Below are 20,685 nucleotides of genomic sequence, written 5' to 3'. Positions count from 1 at the left end.
GTAGTAACACGAATCCCTGCATTCATTTTGGCTTGTCCATGTGGGATGGAAGAGGTGACTGAGAAGGACTGAGAGGAGGCCTTCCCCACAACATAAGAACACTAGTCTTTCTTCTATTGTTCTAGAGGAGCAAAGTTCATATTAAAATGATTCTTAAGATTATTTTATTTTAAAATTAAAATTAAGGAGAATAAAATTTGATGTTCCTCAGTCAGTATCCAAAGGGGAATGCAGTTATGTTTAGATATTTATATTTTTCAGAATCCCAGTTCCTTAAACTAGAACAACAACAAACATTAAGGGTATACAGATTTGCACCTGAGTACTGTTTGGTGTTGCAAAAATGCACTTTTGCAAAGCACTGAATTGCAGTTGATTGGTTTGGTAGAAAGCTTTTTGAGAAATGTGCTGAAGCCTTTGTGTATAGAAGCCACTCTTATAATGAAAAACAAAGCAGCATGGTCACTCCACTCTACCTTTATAAGTGGGACATGATTATGTAGTGCAAAATTCCCTCAACAAACCTTTGGTGAAAGCAAGGTGCTCCTTAAAAATTTTCTATTACTAAATACATTCAAATGATGATATGATGGAATAGTTTTAAAAAATGAACATACAGTCAGGTCCATAAATATTGGGACATCGACACAATTCTAACATCTTTGGCTCTATACACCACCACAATGGAGTTGGAATGAAACAAACACAATGTGCTTTAACTGCAGACTGTCAGCTTTAATTTGAGGGTATGTACATCCAACTCGGGTGAACGATGTAGGACTTACAGCAGTTTGTATATGTGCCTCCCACTTTTTAAGGGACCAAAAGTAATGGGACAATTGGCTTCTCAGCTGTTCCATGGCCAGGTGTGTGATATTCCCTCATTACCCCAATTACAATGTGCAGATAAAAGGCCCAGAGTTCATTTCAAGTGTGCTATTTGCATTTGGAATCTGTTGCTGTCAACTCTCAAGATGAGATCCAAAGAGCTGTCACTATCAGTGAAGCAAGCCATCATTAGGCTGAAGAAACAAAACAAACCCATCAGAGAGATAGCAAGAACATTAGGCGTGGCCAAAACAACTGTTTGAAACATTCTCAAAAAGAAGGAATGCACCGGTGAGCTCAGCAACACCAAAAGACCCGAGAGACCACGGAAAACAAGTGTGGTGGATGACCGAAGAATTCTTTCCCTGGTGAAGAAAACACCCTTCACAACAGTTGGCCAGATCAAGAACACTCTCCAGGAGGTAGGCGTATGTGTGTCAAAGTCAACAATCAAGAGAAGACTTCACCAGAGTGAATACAGAGGGTTCACCACAAGATTTAAACCATTGGTGAGCCTCAAAAACAGGAAGGCCAGATTAGAGTTTGCCAAACAACATCTAACAAAGCCTTCACAGTTCTGGAACAAGATCCTATGGACAGATGAGACCAAGATCAACTTGCACCAGAGTGATGGGAAGAGAAGAGTATGGAGAAGGAAAGGAACTGCTCATGATCCTAAGCATACCACCTTATCAGTGAAGCATGGTGGTGGTAGTGTCATGGTGTGGGCATGTATGGCTGCCAATGGAACTGGTTCTCTTGTATTTATTGATGATGTGACTGCTGACAAAAGCAGCAGGATGAATTCTGAAGTGTTTCGGGCAATATTATCTGCTCACATTCAGACAAATGCTGCAGAACTCATTGGATAGCGCTTCACAGTGCAGGTGGACAATGACCCAAAGCATACTGCAAAAGCAACCAAAGAGTTTTTGAACGGACAGAAGTGGAATGTTATGCAATGGCCAAGTCAATTACCTGACCTGAATCCCATTGAGCATGCATTTCACTTGCTGAAGACAAAACTGAAGGGAAAATGCCCCAAGAACAAGCAGGAACTGAAGACAGTTGCAGTAGAGGCCTGGCAGAGCATCACCAGGGATGAAACCCAGCGTCTGGTGATGTCTATGCATTCCAGACTTCAGGCTGTGATTGACTGCAAAGGATTTGCAACCAAATATTAAGAAGGGAAAGTTTGATTTATGATTATTATTCTGTCCCATTACTTTTGGTCCCTTAACAAGTGGGAGGCACATATGCAAACTGCTGTAAGTCCTACACCGTTCACCTGAGTTGGATGTACATACCCTTAAATTAAAGCTGACAGTCTGCAGTTAAAGCACATTGTGTTTGTTTCATTCCAACTCCATTGTGGTGGTTTATAGAGCCAAAGATGTTAGAATTGTGTTGATGTCCCAATATTTCTGGACCTGACTGTATAATTGAAAACATTGACAAAAGCATATAAAAATGCTTACAAAGATGTATATATTACAAATGGGAAATGTTCATGCTGAGATTTTTTTACCAGTTTAGACCGATATAGAAATGGAACAGAAAAACTCAAGGACTACAAAAATGAAACACTGGTACATAAAAAAAGTCAATTTCCCTATTCAAGAGACTGAAATAGGACTCTGATTTCAAACCTGAAATCCTTAAAATATAGGACCGGTTTTCTCCAAGAACCAACTATTTTATATTTTGTAATTTAATACTAGGTAACAAGAAATTATTTTTTTAGTTTGGCAACAAATTTAACTTTTAACTCTTTCCCAGTCCCAATCCAGATTAAAATTATGATTTTCCTATCCATGGTACACTTAGCTGCATGGAATAAGATCCCAGTATGTTTATTCTAGTGCTTATATTAGCATGAGAAATTCTTTTTGTCAACGATATAACTACTTTGCTACCTCTCTACAGCTGCACCTCTGTTACATAAAAATATATCCTTATCAATAGATAGCAACACAGTTAATGTAATATATGAATGATTTCTATTGCCAGTTGTATTTTTTTTTTTTTTTTTTGATAATGCCGTTTTTTCTCTTGACTTGTGGTGCCCTATCATGACAGGTCTGAAAGCTTTTCGATTCTAAGGACTTCTTTGATTCTGGATTATAGGCTATTCAAAGTTCCTGCTATAAAGCTGATAATCAAAGTGGCTCAGTACTGAAACTGCTTCCTGGAATGCCTAAACAACTATCAATTACTTCTGCAAAACACAAATTCAGTTTTCTAGTAAACAGTTCTGAGCTATTGGGCTGAAATTTACTTTCCATTAACTTTGTTTGGTCTGCAAGGTTTTAGTCACTTTTGAAATGACAACAATATTTGCAAGGGGCAAATAATGTGGTGCTTCCCTTAAATGAGAATTAACTTTATTGTCCTTCTTTCTAATCAGTTCTGCATAACTCCTAACACAAAGACTTGTACTTATTAGACTAATAGAATGAAAGCAAGAGTTACATAAACATAGACTAATCAAGAGTAGAATCATAACAGTAGGATACATAGGAGCCAAATTTTAAAAATTAAATCATTGAAATGTCTCTTTTGGATCTGGATCCAGTTTTGCAAGGGAGAGGTGGAGACATTTAAATTTCTTTCCTGCACTGTGTGCCAAGCTCTCTTTTATCAGCAATTTGCAGATTTGCAAGGGAGGTAATGAAGGACAAATATTTATTGATTTCTTTATTTGAAAACTTTACCTTCCTACCTATCTTCCATATTGTTATAGATGACTCATAACAAGGAAAATAAATGAACAATAACAACAAAAAACTCAGCAAAGAGGATTTTTTTTTAAAAAAAAAGCTTTTTGAAAAAAATAAATAATACACTGAAGGATATTCTTAAAAGAAAATTCTTTTCTAGTTTGAGAAGTTTGTTAATGAGAAAACTCCTGACAAAAACAGATTTATTTAAACTGCAAATGCAGAACACTAAAAAGGAACAGGGAAATATGCATTTCTAAGATGTACATTTTTTTACATTAAAAAAAAACTTAGAGCAAGGTAAATAAATAAAAAAATACTAACATGAAATTTGCACAATGAAAAGAATTATTAGGGATTGTTTTAATATAGTGGCTACAATCTACATTAAAGGAATGGGGATGCTATGATTAAAATGCAGTATTGCAGCTAATTATGCCGACTGCCAGCAGTTCGATTCTGGCTCAAGGTTGACTCAGCCTTCCATCCTTTTGAAATCCGTAAAATGAGGATTCAGATTATTGGGGGCAATACACTGACACTGTAAAACTGTTTAGACAAGGCTGTAAAGCACTATGATATATAAATCTAAGTGCTATGGCTGTACAGAAGCTTAGCTTAGGTCCCAGAATCCTCTTTAGACCAATAGATGTGTTTAGTTGATCTGGTTATTTTGGCATCTAGAGGTACAAGAACATGCCTAGTGATGTCATTAGAATCAAGTCCAATGATTTCCTATTCTTTGATGACTGCCTGAGAACTTAACATGATACATAGGCCTAAGACATCTACCTTGCATTTCCCCATCCATTTTTTAAAGTTAGACATATTTTTTTGCTTAGACATACCATCTGGCAGAGAATTTATGTATGGGCTAAAGATTGCCCAATTCTGCATTTGAGAAAGTGCAAATTGTGTGAATGATACAGATAAAAATATTTCACGTTTGTACTAACCAGAAGGCTGGCCTACAAACGTAGAGAACTATATGGATGAAATTTCTATGGATCTTTATTTCTCTACGTGAAAGAACTTAAAGTAAACATACCAACAAACCTTCTCTATTTCTTTATGAAAGAATCCCAGCCTGGGCTGCAGAGATGAAAGCTGTTTCATGACTTTATCCTCTGATCTACAGTATGCTCATGAGCTAGTTAAAGTTAAACTTAGCTATCAAAATGCTAAAGCTGATGGCTCATTTATCTTTCTGTCTCCCAACTCTACATTACAATACAGCTGTGATTGATCTTGCGTCTTCAAGGTACTATATGGTATAAAAACTAAGAGAAGATTAATTAAAAGCCATCACATCCAGACAGGTTTTTAAATAAGTTTTAGATTTAAACAATATATCAGCTGAAGCAGAAAGATTCCAAGCCCCAGAGCTTATAACTCTTAAGTATATTTCTCTCTGCTGTGGGACATTTCAATATTCCTGTTCTCAACTAAATTCAAAGATATATGGAATCATATATGCTGAGCAAATATTGCAAATATATATATATATATATATATATATATATATATATATATATATATATATATATATATATATATATACACATTCCGTGTTTTCCCGAAAATAAGGGTCTTATTTTCTTTTGACCCCTGAAATAAGCTTTTGGCCTTATTTTATTTTTGGGGGGGGTGTTGTCTTATTTTTTTTGAAGTGCAGGAGGCACGAGCTCGCCATACTTGGGGGTGGGGGTGGGGCACAGAGCTGCAACCATTGGAGCTGACAAGTCCAATGATGAGCAAGGCTGCGATGGCAGGACACATCAGGACAGCGCCGGCCCACTGCTCATCAGCAGGCCACTCTCCTGGCCAGGTCTAGCCGCAAGCAGCACTGGCAGGCAACAAGGTGTGTGGCCAGTGTGAAGAACAGGGAGGTGATGGCGACTAGAGGACTTCTGGTGGCCGAGCAACACAGCTGCTCATCAGCTGTTCACCCCTGTGGCCATGCACGTGCTTTCAGCCATGCTTCCCAGGACTCTGCACCATGCTGTCGGTCCAGCCACGTTGCTGCGACCAGATGTCCCATCATTGTTGCCTGCCGTTGCCACTCACGGACAGACCCAGCCAGGAGAGCAGCCTACTGATGAGCGGCTGGCCAACGCTGTTCTGACATGTCCCACTGCCACCACCTTGTTGCAATCCTGGAATATGCTGAAGGCTCGGAATGGGGCATTTTTGCGAATGGCTTGAAAATGGGGATTTTCCTGCCTCTTATGCTGTTTTCAGCCTGTGCTGAGCTTCAGAACAGGGTAAGAGGCAGGAAAATCCCCCCTCCCCATTTTCAAGCCATTCGTAAAAACACCCCATTCCAAGCCTTCAATGTTGCTGAAGGCTCAGAATGGGGCATTTTTGCGAACAGCTTGAAAAGTCTTCGTTTCGAGGAAACACGGTATGTGTGTGTGTGTGTGTGTGTGTGTGTGTGTGTGTGTGTGTATGTATATGTATATATGTGTATGTATATAACATACATAACATTCTATCATCTATCTATCTATCTATCTATCTATCTATCTATCTATCTATCTATCTATCTCTGTACATTGTGTGTGTGTGTGTGTGTGTGTGTGTGTGTGTGTACACACAAACATACATGTACAGCTGGAAATTCCTGGCATTGCTAAGTACCTCTGAGGACTTTTTTTCCCATGCAACTTACCATACATCAAACTTGCTGAGTGTTGGTTCATAGGGCCCATGAAATCATCTCAAACATTCTCTTCAGTATTGTCCTCTGTGAATATTGCTGTCAAATATAGTTTGAATATGTTGGGTTTTTTTTCTTGGTTGCAATGAGAAAAGTACCGATGAAATACAGTAAATCCAACTCTGACAAGTACTTGCTTTAACCTGGTCTCCAGATGTGTCAAGACTGCAATTCCTGAAATTGCACATAGCCATCCAAAACATTAAAAAGGCACCAAATTATGGAAGATTTCTTCAGCTGTTTAACATAATCGCCAAATTCTTGGCAATGTGGGGACAGAGTTACATACTTTCTTTTCTTTAATTTTAATTTTAATTTTGACACTAGGGCCCGATTTCATGATTCTTAGACCACAGAATCTTCCCAGACGTGACGGTGCCTGAAGTAGACATGATGTCATTCCTTTGTTTGACTCTTTCTATAAGAGTCAATCAGATTACAGTGTTGTTGTTGTTTTATTATTTCAACATAGATGATGGAACAGCAATAGGAGTGGCCAAAGTCTGTTGTGTTTTTCTATGAATCCCTAACTGGTGGCAGGACAATCTCTTAACTGCTAACTGCTTCTTTTTAAGCTTCATTCTCTGGGATATGTCAGAAGACCATGCTCTACGACAGGGTTCTCCAACCTTGGCAACTTTAAGACTTGTGGACTTCAACTCCCAGAGTTCCTCAGCCAGCTTTGCTTTGCTGGCTGAGGAACTCTGGGAGTTGAAGTCCACAAGTCTTAAAGTTGCCAAGGTTGGAGAACCCTGCTCTACAGAAACCATGCTATACACCTCACTAAGCATCTCTCTGAGACCCATATCAGAACCACTCATAAAACCAGCCTGCCAGAGGAGCTAGGAAATAGAGTCTCATAGAGCCTTCAGCATAGTACTAATTTAAATATGAAACCAGAAAAGCAACGGATGGTAAACTGGTTTTTGCTTCATCATCTGTCTTGCGCCACAGTTTGAAGTAGTTGCATCATTTTATCTAATTATAGGCTAGTGGTATGCTGGTAAATGTATAATAGCAGGTTCTGCTGCTTCCATTGCTACCACTGCACTGTCCTGTGAGCTACCAAACAGTTGTGGCTTAGCTCTATTCTCAACCAGCTCATAAAGTTCTCGAAAATATAATGTCATGAGCCAATATGATCCATCTCTCCAGCATACCATGGCTTATAGCTACAAAACACATAGCAGAATATCCAGAGTAATAGTTAGCATTGCTATCCATCTCCCAGATCTGGGAGTGGCCCAGTCATTATAACTATGATATATTGATAGTAATCTTTGTGATATTTTAGTATCATGTATAATATTATCTGTATAGCAACTGGGTAAGACAGCACATACTTTATCAAGAAATCTGGTATTGTTTAATAAAAAAAAATATATACTTAGGCAGAATGTGACTTAGTCATCCTGATTCTTGCCTGTAGATTCTATACCAGACAAAATATTATTTTCAATAGTTTTATAGGAAAAGTAATCTGGCGGATTGAAGGACTTCTCTTAATGGCACTGGATGGGGTTTATATTTATCTTGCCAACAATACGGTAAAACTGCTGTTCATGGTCTGTATGGATATCTCTGTGCATTTCATAAAGTATGTATTTTGTGAAAATGATAATAATAAAATAGCAGCTTTACATATCAGGTTTTCTGGGACAATTCTAGTATAAAATGACTTAGGGAAATGAGATATTTTATGATCTTTAAAGAGCAGGGTATAAATCTGTAAAGATTTTTTTCTGATATAAAATCAGTCAATACCAACACATTTAAACACATTTCCTGTCATCTATTCTGTTTCCAACTACAAGTAATTAACTGTTTATATTCTCTCTAAGACAATATCCTTTTGCCCTTCTGACTTCCTACTCTTGCCGCTAGCTCTAAAGGGTATCTGCTAGCATACATCAGGTGTTAGATGCTGACATTTTTTGCTGCATTTGTAAATGGGAAGGTGTTGCACTCGTGGAATTCAAACCTAATTTGAATTTCAATCATACTTAAAAAGGACATTTCTCTCTTGCCCTTTCACCACTTGAGTCTGCATATGTGAATTAATGTCAGACACATTTCATTTTCCTTGCCTGGGTTCTGATATCTCAGAGGATTGTTGTTGAATAACCTCCTGCAATAGGAAAAGGACAAGCAGTGACAAAGGCTGGTTTGGGATTGTCACTTGCTTTTCAGTAAACAGAGGACTCAGAAGAGTCTTCCTACTCATTTTAGGATGATATTCTTTAAGACCCTAGATCAAAATTTACCTCCTTCTTCAGTTTTTTAAAACCTCATTCATAGGCAGTATTTAGCATTTTTGTTGCATGTTTTGGGTAGTTGTTTGTTTGTTTGTTTATTGGGGTTCTGGAAAGTGCTCTTGCTTTTTATTTTCTGTTGCACTCCTCACCAACTTTCTACCACCAGCCTTATGATGTCTTCCCTGGAGGTTGTGGGTTGTAGATCCCTGGACATTGTAGCAGAGAATAACATCTAGGAAAAGGCCTAATGTTCTAATCTTTACCACAACTGAATAGCAAATATAAGTGCAAGTACACTGCAAGCCATCCATGAACTTTTTATTAACATTTTATTGGGTTTTTTCCCCTTTGGGGAAAAATACAAATCAAACTCTTTTTCTAGCAAATTGAAAAGAAATGCAGAAAGTTCTGTGCCCAGCCCTAAGAAGGACACATAGGAGACTTTTGATATTTCACAGGAGGAGAAATCAACATCTCAGTAGTGGTTGAAATAGTTATAGGCTTCAAAATGGCAGACGCTAGTGGACAATTGAAGCCCTGTCTATTTTTATATTGATGCAATGCATGCAACACAAGTTAAAAGAACAAGGCTTTGAATACTGGTCATACTTCTTATTTGAAGTCGATTACCGTTATTATGGATGCTTCTGGTGACTCCATATATCATGGACATGTGATATTATTTGCTACTTGCAGAAAAAAGAATTTCATATATTATAGCATTATATTTTTTTATTCCAATGCTATTACTTATTACTAAGAATGATGAAGTTATGGCATACATAGACATAACTTGGTGGCACAGTGGTTAGAGTACAGTATTGCAGGCTACTTCTGCTGATCATCAGCTGCCAGTAGTTTGGCAGTTCGAATCTCACCAGGCTCAAGGTTGACTCAGCCTTCCATCCTTCCGAGGTCGGTAAAATGAGGACCCAAATTGTTGGGGGCAATATGCTGACTCTGTAAACTGCTTAGAGAGGGCTTAAAGCACTGTGAAGTAGTATATAAGTCTAAGTGCTATTGCTATACGAAAACCTTATCAACAAAGAAGAATAGCTCATACCCAGAAGTACTTTTTTGCAGTCCATAGACTTCTCTTTTAATCATGAAACTGATGGCAGTTCTCTGTTTCTTGCCTTCTACTTCGAAGTGTAAAATAGATGGAAACTATAATGTATAGTTTGCCTTACAATAAGTAAACCCAGTAAAGAGCCTTAAAATTCCAGTTTCACCACTCTGTGATGTATCCAACCCACTGTCTATCCTCCAGTTCTGCTGCCATGTTAAATGTAGTCTTCAACCATCAAAAGATTTATCACCCATTTGTCCTAGAGCATTTCTTAAAATATAACAATTCTGGGCAATATAAATTATCTTTCTACTTGAGACAGAAAGGTAGCTAATATCCCAATCATTAAAGATGACATTTATTCCAAATAGCACATAGATGTGTATACAATTTTCCAAGTTTGATTTAACATGCTGGTGGTCTCATTTCGTCCTATTTGTTTATTTGTAGAGACATACTGAAACATAGTCATGTTAAAGAAAAGCTATTGGCCTATTTTTCTATTCATGGGCTTCAGAAAGAGATAATTTGCTGGGTAAAGACAATAGAACTACGATAATTTATTCTACCAATTTTCCTCTAGCACAAAGAAACTACACCAACTGAGTGTCTGTAATTCAGAATTACTAAATGAAGAACATTTAGTAGTGGGATTCAGGGAGTGAATCAAGTTTATTAAATTTTTATCACCAAATCTGCTGGAGGGATGGTGTTACATTGAAGATTGGCACCTTTTTAATGTGTATCATGCAAGTAAAACACATAAACAAGTATAATTGTGTAGCCTTGGACTTTTTTGACCCACCCCTGCAAGTATTTCTGGATATGAAGACATTTTTGTAGTGGTGATGTCCAGTTTATGGAACTCTGCCCTAAAGGGGTCTGCAGGATATCTATCTATCTATCTATCTATCTATCTATCTATCTATCTATCTATCTATCTATCTATCTATTATCTATCTATCTGTCATCTATCTACTGCCAATCTTATAACAAAATGACTTTGAATGGCTTCCAGCATTAAAACATTAAAATCCTAACAAATAAATATCTTTAAAAGAATAAAAATACAGACCCCCAATCAAGATAAATGTAATTAAAAAATGGCGATGGAGGGAAAAGTGTGTGTGTGTGTGTGTGTGTGTGTGTGTGTGTGAGTGTGTGTAGAAGGAAGATTGCCTCTTAATTCAACAACCACCTCTAGTGTGATGCTCCCCTGTTAGGGCTCCATCTGGCAGAGCCAGGTCTTCAGGCTCCCACCTCAGGAGATGGGCAGGAGTCACAGCAGAGAAGGCCCTTCAACTGGACACTGCCAGCGGGAATTCCTTGACTGGCAGAACCTGCAGCATGCCTCCTCTGCTGGTAGGGCAGGCCTATCCCAGTGGGCTGAGACAGTTACTCAAGCAAACTGGACCCATGCCATGCAGACCGAAGAACTGCCCACACCACTGCACTCTGCATCAGTTGAAGCTTCTGAATGCTCTTTAAGGGCAGCCCCATGTAGAACCCATTGCAGTAGTCCAGACATAAGATTACTTGGGCCTGAATGACTGAGCACAGGATATTTATAATATTTTTCACAGTACGTTCTTTCTATCTAGTACAGAACTGATTGCTACTTACTAGCTTTCCTTGTCAGAGTATATTCATCAACTAGACTAGGACATAGTAACAAAGTCAGCCAATTGCGAGCTGAGACAGACTGGAGCCACGGTGTGTCTTAGACTGCAGCTTCTGAGTCTGTGCAGAGCTGAAGTGAAACTGATCTCTCTGCTGTACTGAATGTGTAAACTTGTCTGCTGATCTGAGCTGAAGAATCAACTGTTGGTATTGTAAATATACTTTATGTGTTATTATGAATATAAAGAAGTTAATGAATCCAGCTGATTCAGTTATCTGTGTGTGCTTCTGGATTTGAATTTTGCAAGAAACTCTGACAGGTTATGGGCCCAGAGCACACAGAAGACTGCATTATAATTAAGATGAAGGACTGCCTGTGTTAAATAAGAGAACAAGGCAGAATGACTGACTGAATATTAGGAGGTTATGAGTTCTAGTTTTGTCTTAGGCGCAGCATTCTCTGGATGACTTTTGACCATTCACTCTCTGAGTGAATATTGACTCAAGACCCTCACAATGAAAGTTGCTAACTTCTATATTGCATGTTTAGAATAAAACTAAATGAAGATTTTGAAGCTTTGACATGTGGATAATTAGGCTTTTAAACCTACCTCCTACAAATCTTACATTGAACCTAATAAAGATATTTATACCTAAGCCCTTTAAAGTTTGCTATTTTAGGTGATCCTTAGAAAGACATTACTTAGATGTAGGTTACTTTTTATTTTCTTTTTATTTATAATTATACATTTCAATAATGATCAAGTGTTCCCATAGAAGGCACCTGCCTTAAGACAGAAACAGTGCTCAAGAATTCAAAGTAAAAATATTCCGTATTTTTAAGGCATAGAACTATCCAGAGTGAAAAAGGTTCTGATTAAGGCTCCCCTTCCTAAGGGGGAGAACTTGTAAACGAATGAATGTTGTTCTACTAAGTATTCAGGGAAAAGAGGACACCCATAAGGGATCCAGTGGATCATAAAGAAAAGAAAAAATATCAGACTACATGCCTAACGTTTAGGGTTTTCCTCAATAAATCTGAAAGGTAATATCCAAAGATGGATAGCTCTCATTTTTTTACTCATTCAAAATTGGAGAATAATGTAGAAGTTCCATATTTTTTGTCATGATTAGTTTAGCAAAATACAAATTTCAGGTCTTCTAATGGCACCAAGTACAGATACCTAAAATATAAGAACTATTCACAATCAGCCAGCATCTGGTTTAGCATTTTAGTTCTGCAATTGTCCACAAACAGGTAATTAATTCAACTGCAGCTTTCCACTCATGTTTCCTAGCAACTGGTATCAAAACCTCTATATTCTCCTTTAAAACACATAGAAAATGACGTATGTGCCTTTTCTATTTTCAGTTTGTGCAATACCTTATGCTTGTACATTTTGTTCTCAACCAATTATGAAAAGTAAAGTGAGAACTCCCTTGGTTGGGTCAACACATTTGCTAAGCCATTGTGTAGTTTGCTTGATATTGACAAAGTATATTGTACAAATTTAATTCAAGTAGAATAATGCAGAGGAAATTTTGATGTGGTATTCAGGATCAGTTAACAGAAACGATATCTTAAGTGTTTTTTCCGGTGAGACCAGTCTATCAGGGCAACCTGGCCTACCCAACTATGGGATGGAGCATACTGCTTCCACTTTCGCCTTTCAACCCCAATCCAGGAGCCATTGCAGGCAGTCACTTTTGCAACAAACTAATTTGTGTTGAATTTAACTCTAACCCTAACCCATACACTTCTGGGATTCGAACCCAGGCTACTTCTTGAGGAAAGCCCGTGGCTTAGAAGTTAATAATCTACCTAATATTTAAATACCTAGGATCGAATCCCAGAAGAGTACGGCTAGCTGACAAGAGCTAAATAGCTTGAAATAGATCTATACTAGTCTCCCTTTATTTCTTTGCCGGTAAATATAAATTCAACACAAAAGATACTTTAATTAAAGGAAAGGAGAAAATGTCAGAAATAAATTCAAAATAATCCAAACAATTCTGTTGCTATAAGAAGTGGCAAAGAAGCACTCCACCAGGTTTTCAAGATTCTGTCATTATCACCTGAAGGAGCATTCCTGTGATTTTGTGGTGTTTACAGGAGATGTAAACCATTAATATTACAATAGCAATAGCATTTAAGCTTATACATTTCCCCCATAGTGCTTTACAGCAGAGTTCCCCAATCTTTCCAGCTTTGAGGACCAGCTGGGGGGGGGAGAGAGAGAGAGGATGGTTCTGTGCGAGTGTCTGGCAAGTACATGTGTAGCAGTGGTGTTGTGGCTCCGTCCTCCGAGCCTATCTTATCGGAGGAAGAAGGCTCCGAACATGAAGGAGAGGAGACAGCCAGGCTTCCCTCTCCAGGACCCTCCTCTCTGGCAATGCCTCAGGTGTCTCCTGAAGGAGAAGAGATTGGCCAGGAGCCAGGTGTTTCAAAGCCGTCAGATAGTGACGAAGAAACATTGTGGTTGGACCCACGCCAGCGTCGGAGAGACAAGCGGGCGCAGCAGAAAAGGAGGTGTGCCAGAGATTAAACTGAGTCACTGGACCACACCCCACAGGCTATAAAAGGGAGGGTGGTGGCCATTCGGACTCTGTGACAGACAAAGCTAATCTCTGGCGAAGCACTTTGCACCTTCGGATACAACACCTATTTGCTGTGGATTTAATTACAAACTGAACTATTCAAACTGTGTGTATTTTTGTTTGTGTTATCGGAGTAAAAGTTCTTGGCAGGCAGCCACAGAGTTGCTGCCAAGTTGCTTATCACTGACGTTGAGTGTTTGAAGAGTTTATTTAACCCTCAGCTGGCTGGTTGGGTGTGTGCATGGTATGGGGACAGAACAAGTGGTGGGTTGGTCCTGGTTCGCCCCGGTTTGGGCAAACTGGTAGCAGCGGTGGTGGGAGGCTGCGCCCACCCACCCAGACATCATAAAAAATGCTCTGCACATGTACAGAAGCGCCCCACGCTCATGAAGCGAGCACCCGTGCGCTACCGATAGCGAACTGGTAGTGCTGGGATTTTAAACCCACTATTAGTGTGTGTAGGTCTATTTGGATGAGCAGTGTGCATATGGGCCCATCACTTACACAAATGGAGCATCCATGCACATGCTCGCCTGCTGCTCACACAAGGTGGGATGCGCATGTGTGCACATGCACTCACCCACTGTTTCTGTGGCCTGGTTGCAAATCTCCCACAAGTCACTAATGGGTTGTGGCTGAGAGATGGGAACTACACTCTGAGTGGCTTACAATGTAAGAATTATTTGCACATTGCCCCCAACAATCTGGATCTTCATTTTAGTAACCTTGGAAGTTTGGAATCTTGAGCCTGGTCAACATTGAATTCCAGACTGTGGGCAGAGTTTGCCCGCAATACTATACTTTATTTTTTTTTATTTTTTTTCCTCCAATTTTTATTTATAAGTACAAACTAAACAGAACAATGAAACGTACAAAACATAAAAACATATAAACATCCATTTCAATACATGTCCAGTTTGTCGCAACTATAATATACATTTCTCTTTGTATTTTGACTCTTCCTTATTTGGTCATTCCCTTTTGTCTATCTAATATTGATCTTTGTAGACCTATGTCTGTTCTTTGTTTCCATCATATTATATTTGGTCATTTTATTTACTTCCTATTGCTTCATCTCTTTCCTATCTTTCAACCAACTATACCACTTTTCCCATACTAAGTAAAAGTCATGTTCTTCCCTATTTTGTAATTCCTTTGTGAGTCTATCTAATTCCGCACATTCCATAATTTTATTGATTACTTTATCTGGTGTTGGTATATCACTACTCTTCCAGTATTGCGCGTATAGTATTCGTGCTGCTGTTATCATATGTATAATTAAATAGGTTGTTTCTTTTTCATAGTATCCATTCACTATGCCTAATAAGAAGCTTTCTGGTCTTAGTTCTATCTTTTGGTGTGTTATTTCCTCTATTTGTATTTTGATCCTTTGCCAATATCATTTCGCCATTGGGCAGGTCCACCACATATGGTAATAGGTGCCTTTGTGATGGTTGCATTTCCAACATGTTGATGGCGTGCCAGGGAACATTCTTGCCAATCTGGCTGGTGGCAAATGCCACCTATAAAACATTTTAACTATACTTTAACCATTGCACCCCAACAGTAAACCTTTGCTTATGTGTTAATACAGATTGTTAACACAATGCAAGTAACATATACATTATATTTCATATTAGCAAAAAAGTAATATTTGAATATTGATTGTGGTTTATTCAGCAAATAATGGTTAACAAAGATGGCTTTTCTTCAAAAGTTAACTTTCTTAGAGCCATCTCTCTTCATAATTATGAATAGCAACATTACATGATGGTTTAGAAGCACACAAAAGTGCCATGCCATTAACATCTGGAACACCTTATAACATTTAGATCACAGAGGTATTCAGAAGAAGAAATACTTTCATTTGACTACCAATCCTCAAAATTACCATTATTCCTCACTGTAATGCCACATTTTTAGAATTTAAAACATAAACTCGTCTAAATTAAGCCAATGGCTTACATGGGTTATTATATAGCCATGTTGCTTTCTTGGCAAAAATATGAAAATATTTTGCCAATAAATTTTTCCTTGCTAATCTAATCTAACTCAAAATTTATGATTGTCTTATGCTGAAGAACTGACCAGGTATAACACTGTATTGGCACTCTTTTTTTTTTTTTTTTTTTTATGGATTGATTTTGCCATCTAAACTATTTCAGAATTAACAAAGGCCATAAAGAAAATAGGGCTATTAAAATAAAATTTGAAGGAGGAGGTAGAGTAAAAATTTTGATAGATTTTAGATCAGCAACAGAAAATGAATAGTATTGTTTAAATAATCAAACAATATAGTTGATAAAACGTATACAGGTACCACCTTATCAGTCTTGTTCTTCCTACATATACCAAGAGATATGTCAGCTTTTAGACAAGATTTTGAAAATACAGAAACAATCAATATATTCTGCATTTGAGGATGAGTAAGTCAAATGTTAGTTACATATTATATTTTTTGCTTTGGCTTTTTCCCACTGTAACTGTGACAAACAGATCACTGGGTGAAGACCCCTGTTCCAGAATGGAGTTGGAAATAAAACCATTTAGAGCAGAAAATTGTGGATATACAGCGAATCTCCATGAGCACTTCCTCCCAGACAGGCAGAGAAAAATCTGTCAATTTTTCTTCCATTGACCCATTTTCATAAACATAATTAGATTTATACAATCTCTGTATCATTTTGAGAATCCTTTAAACATTACTTTTTTTTTTTACTAAAATGCATCTTTATATATATGTTTACTAATGAAAAACTCTGTCACAAAATCTTGAGTTGTTTCCATTTTAAATGATAGCTAGTTTTGCATATAGAGTCAAAAGGACATGTTAGAAAAGGTTACATTAAAGTATGAAATGAATTTATCACACCCATCCCTCCTCTTGGTTTATTCATACAGCACTTCTTCCCTATCTCTGAAACATATTATAATTCTTTTTTTTCGGTTAAGATTAGATTGCGACTATTTTTAAAGAAAGTCAACACATAATTGTTAATCAATATGCAGATAAAGAAGAAAGAGGAACAAAATATATTTTAAACTAGACATTTTTCTTTACAAGCATAAATTTGAAAAGGAAAAAAATAGCATGCTGATGTGAAAAGCCAAAATGGCATGATGTGAGAATGGCTGCAGGAAAACCCACAGTCACAGGAAATTACCTTAATACAGTGAAAATTAAGAAAGCACCAAAAACATTGCCTGTCTCCTGGATACAGTCAGTATATTCATGCCTTGCCAATTATTTTGTTTGCATCAATTTAGGGTTATTTTTTTAAGGTTCCTTTTATGAGCTAGAAAATGAAAGACAAAAATGACTTAAAAGCATAAGCAAAAGGTTAGCTTTTTTGTTTCAGTAAAAGAATAATTATTCCCTTTGCTCTGTAAGCACGAAAGCCATTGCAAAACAGTTTTGTGACTTGGAAAGTGATAGCTCTGCTTAACTAGAAGAAAAGGGAGAAATGAATGGAAGTTGGGACATTAAATCCACCCAGTTCTTCCTCCCCTCCCTCTCCTTTCTTGTTCTTATTTTTCTTTCATTGCAAAAAAGAAAACCAACAAAACCAACAAAACGGAGGATTTATAGAAACCAAAGCTAGCAGGTGAGAGATGTTACAACTGAAAGCAAGCCCAAGGCCAGGAACACTATCTACAAGGAGTAGGCTTGTTGGCATGGTAGCTGCTACTGAATGGAGAAACAGGGGATTCCATTAGCTGATAAAGATGACATCTCCAGGAATTGGAAATTAGCCTGTTTTATTACTGTTAACTAATCTAAGAGGTAGACAAAATAGGAACAAGATATAGGAGCAAAAGTGATACCTTAGGTTCAGGGTACCCAGGGAAAAAGAGGGCAAAACTCCCATAGTTGTATAGAAGTGATATAGAAGAGAACATTTCAGCATTCTGCACAAGGGTGCTATTCAGCAGGTTCTGACAGGTTCTGGAGAATCGGTAATGGAAATTTTGAGTAGTTTGGAGAACCGGCAAATACCATCTCTGGCTGGCCCCACAGTGGGGTGGGAATGCAGATTTTGCAGTTTCCTTCCCCTGCCATGCCCACCAAGCCACACCACACCCACCAAGCCACGCCCACAGAACCAATAGTAAAAAAATTTGAATTCCACCACTGATTCTGCAGGAAATACAATTTCTATTCATCTGCAGAAGATGCAATAACCTTTCTCGGTCCACCGTCTTCAGTATTCTGTTATTTTGGACACAGAAGTGAGCATACAGCACAACGAAAGCATGTGTTTGTGTGCTTGATCATGTGCAGATACTTTATGCACTTATTAAAATCTGTTTGTCTTACCTCCTTATTTATTCCTGTTATATATTCAAGATTTCACATTTTACAGCCACCAATAGAATGGTATGCTTAATTAAAGTTATGTGTTGCTTTAGAAATAATTATGCAAAGATATTTCAAAGGACAACACAGCTTCGGTCTGCAACTCTTTAAAGCAGCTACATATTTTCCCAGGATTGCATGTAACTGCTCCATTACAAAGCAAAACACTCCTGTTTTAAAAAATGTTACAGACAAGTACTAGATTTGTTTTTCCTGCATCCTTCAAAACATTATTTTGGAATTTAACCCAAGGCATTGAACATCACTGATGTTTAAATATACTGAAAATAATGGGAGAGAAAAAGTCATTCAGAATCTTGGTTATGATTATTGTGGATGTGGAGAGGTGGTGATTTTATCTCCTGAAATTATTACCCCCATATCTACATTCTTAGAAGCATCCTTCTTCATGGCCTGCTCATTCAAATCGTTATTATGGACCCTGTCGCGATAGCTTCCTCTAATGGGGTCCTGAACAGTGCCAGATTCTACCATAGTTTCTCTCATACCTAAGGCTATTCAGAGTTTAAACCCAAGTGGTAGCAGGTGGTGCTGTCACTGCAATTACAGCTTCAATATCCTCTAGTGAAAGCATAAGCAGATGTCATTTGTTACTCTTGTATATTATCAGTTCAGAATGTTGAGTTTCATGCCCTATTGAAATGTGTGATGATTAAAAGCAAGAGGGAATTAAACTCATCATTTTTTTGGGGGGTGTTGTACATTCCTGATAGATATTATGTGTGAAAAAAATCACAAGAATAGACTTTTAAGTGGTTTTTGCCTGCTGCTCCATGCCAGAGACCTTCTTTTCAATTACAGTTTGGTAGCATGGGATTAAATTGGAATTTGTCTTCCCTACATCTCCTGCTTTTTTCTCAAGAGGGATTCTCATACTATAAGCATTGTGAGATTGGGATATGCAACATGGCTTCTTCTTGGTCCTTTTTCAGTTTGCCTTCATTTGGCCTGACTGCCATAACTCATCTGAGGCCTGAGGCCAGCACTAGGGAGATCAGCAGTACAGTACACCTTAAATTCTTTCAAAGTTTCCAGCAAAGTAGAAAATCTGTTGGGGTCCATCAGTGCTTTGGTTTCCCCACCCAGAACAAATGTTTTTCTGTAATGAAAACAACTCATTCGCAGCCTTTCCTGACTATGTGAAAGAACTTCTCTAGAGAATAGACACCATTTTTTTTTGTAGAAATTCTTTCCCTTCCTCTCACCCTCCCACCCCCACCTGGTCTCAAATAGGTTAAATTAAATTAAAGATATTAGAAACATGGAAGTCTGTCTGATAATGACATTGCTGATTCATCTGATCTAGTATTTCCTAATGGACACACTTCCTTCAGGGTTTCAGATTGACGTAATTCTTAACTGTAATTTGAAAAGCTAGTGATCAGAACTAAAACTTTTATATGCAAAATAGATATTCCATCTCGGAGCTTCAATTCCATCTCTTACAGATCAGTTGAAGATCATTTCAACAAAAAATGGAAGTTGAGGAGACATGCCCAGTGTCAGCGTTCCAGAAAAAAAACCGCAACTCCAAGTAAAGACGCAGAAGCAAGCATTTTTCAAAGTCCTCTTTACTAGAATAGGCAAACTGGCACATTTGGGGAAACCCGAATCTGAAAAGCCTGGGTTTTCCTTCAGTAAGTCAAAACTCCCCAAACCATCCCCTTTTCCACCCAGTCGGTCACATGCTCCAATCAACGTCCGTTCCATCCCGATCCAGCCTCCTGACCACTCCTTCTCCAGATGCTGGATCGCCCAGACCTTGACCGACAGGAAGAATGCTATTATGTCTATTAACCTTCTCTCCTACTTTCCCACATATGACAAGGTGGCAGCATTGGAGCTTCCGGCCTAATATGGCTTCCAAACCTGACATCCAGTATATTAAGAAGGAAATTTTGCTTAGAGCCTGCCCATCACGGTTATAAGGTCAGTCATAAAATGGGTCAGTCATGCAACCAGAACCAAAAAGATTTTACAACCTTTTTTTTTTGCAGTGGTCAGTGGTTGTGACCACAGTGGTTGTAAAGCAGCCACTGTGATTGTTAAACAAACACTGTGGTCATTAAGTGAACTAATGCTTTGCTTTGGGCAAGGTTTTGACAAAAACTGGAAGTAAATGCCAGTTTTCAGCAAAACCACTGTAAGCCATTGTTACATGACTGCAGGCCACTGCAAACAATCATAAATATGGCCCAGTTGCTGACTACCTGAAGTTTCATCATGTGACTGGGGAGAGGGGGAGGGGAACTGTCAGAACTTTGAATCTGGCTCATAAGCATTCTTCACTTAGGTGCATCATAACTTCTGCTGATTGCTAAATCAGTTGTAAATCAAGACTATCTGTACAAGGAAGCAATACTTAGGGAAATTATATCTGTAATAATGCCATAATTCATAAACTGTATAAACAGAAACACTTATCCATGGGAGAGAAACCAAAATATTCAACCACATATATTGCTTTACCGATCTGAGCTAAAAGATTTTAGATGGCT

This window comes from Pituophis catenifer, unplaced genomic scaffold (genome assembly GCF_029215685.1).
Source record: "Pituophis catenifer annectens isolate HBS135680 unplaced genomic scaffold, rPitCat1.0.hap2 SCAF_4, whole genome shotgun sequence".
Lineage (NCBI taxonomy): Eukaryota > Metazoa > Chordata > Lepidosauria > Squamata > Colubridae > Pituophis > Pituophis catenifer.
Note: the sequence above shows the minus strand (reverse complement) of the source record.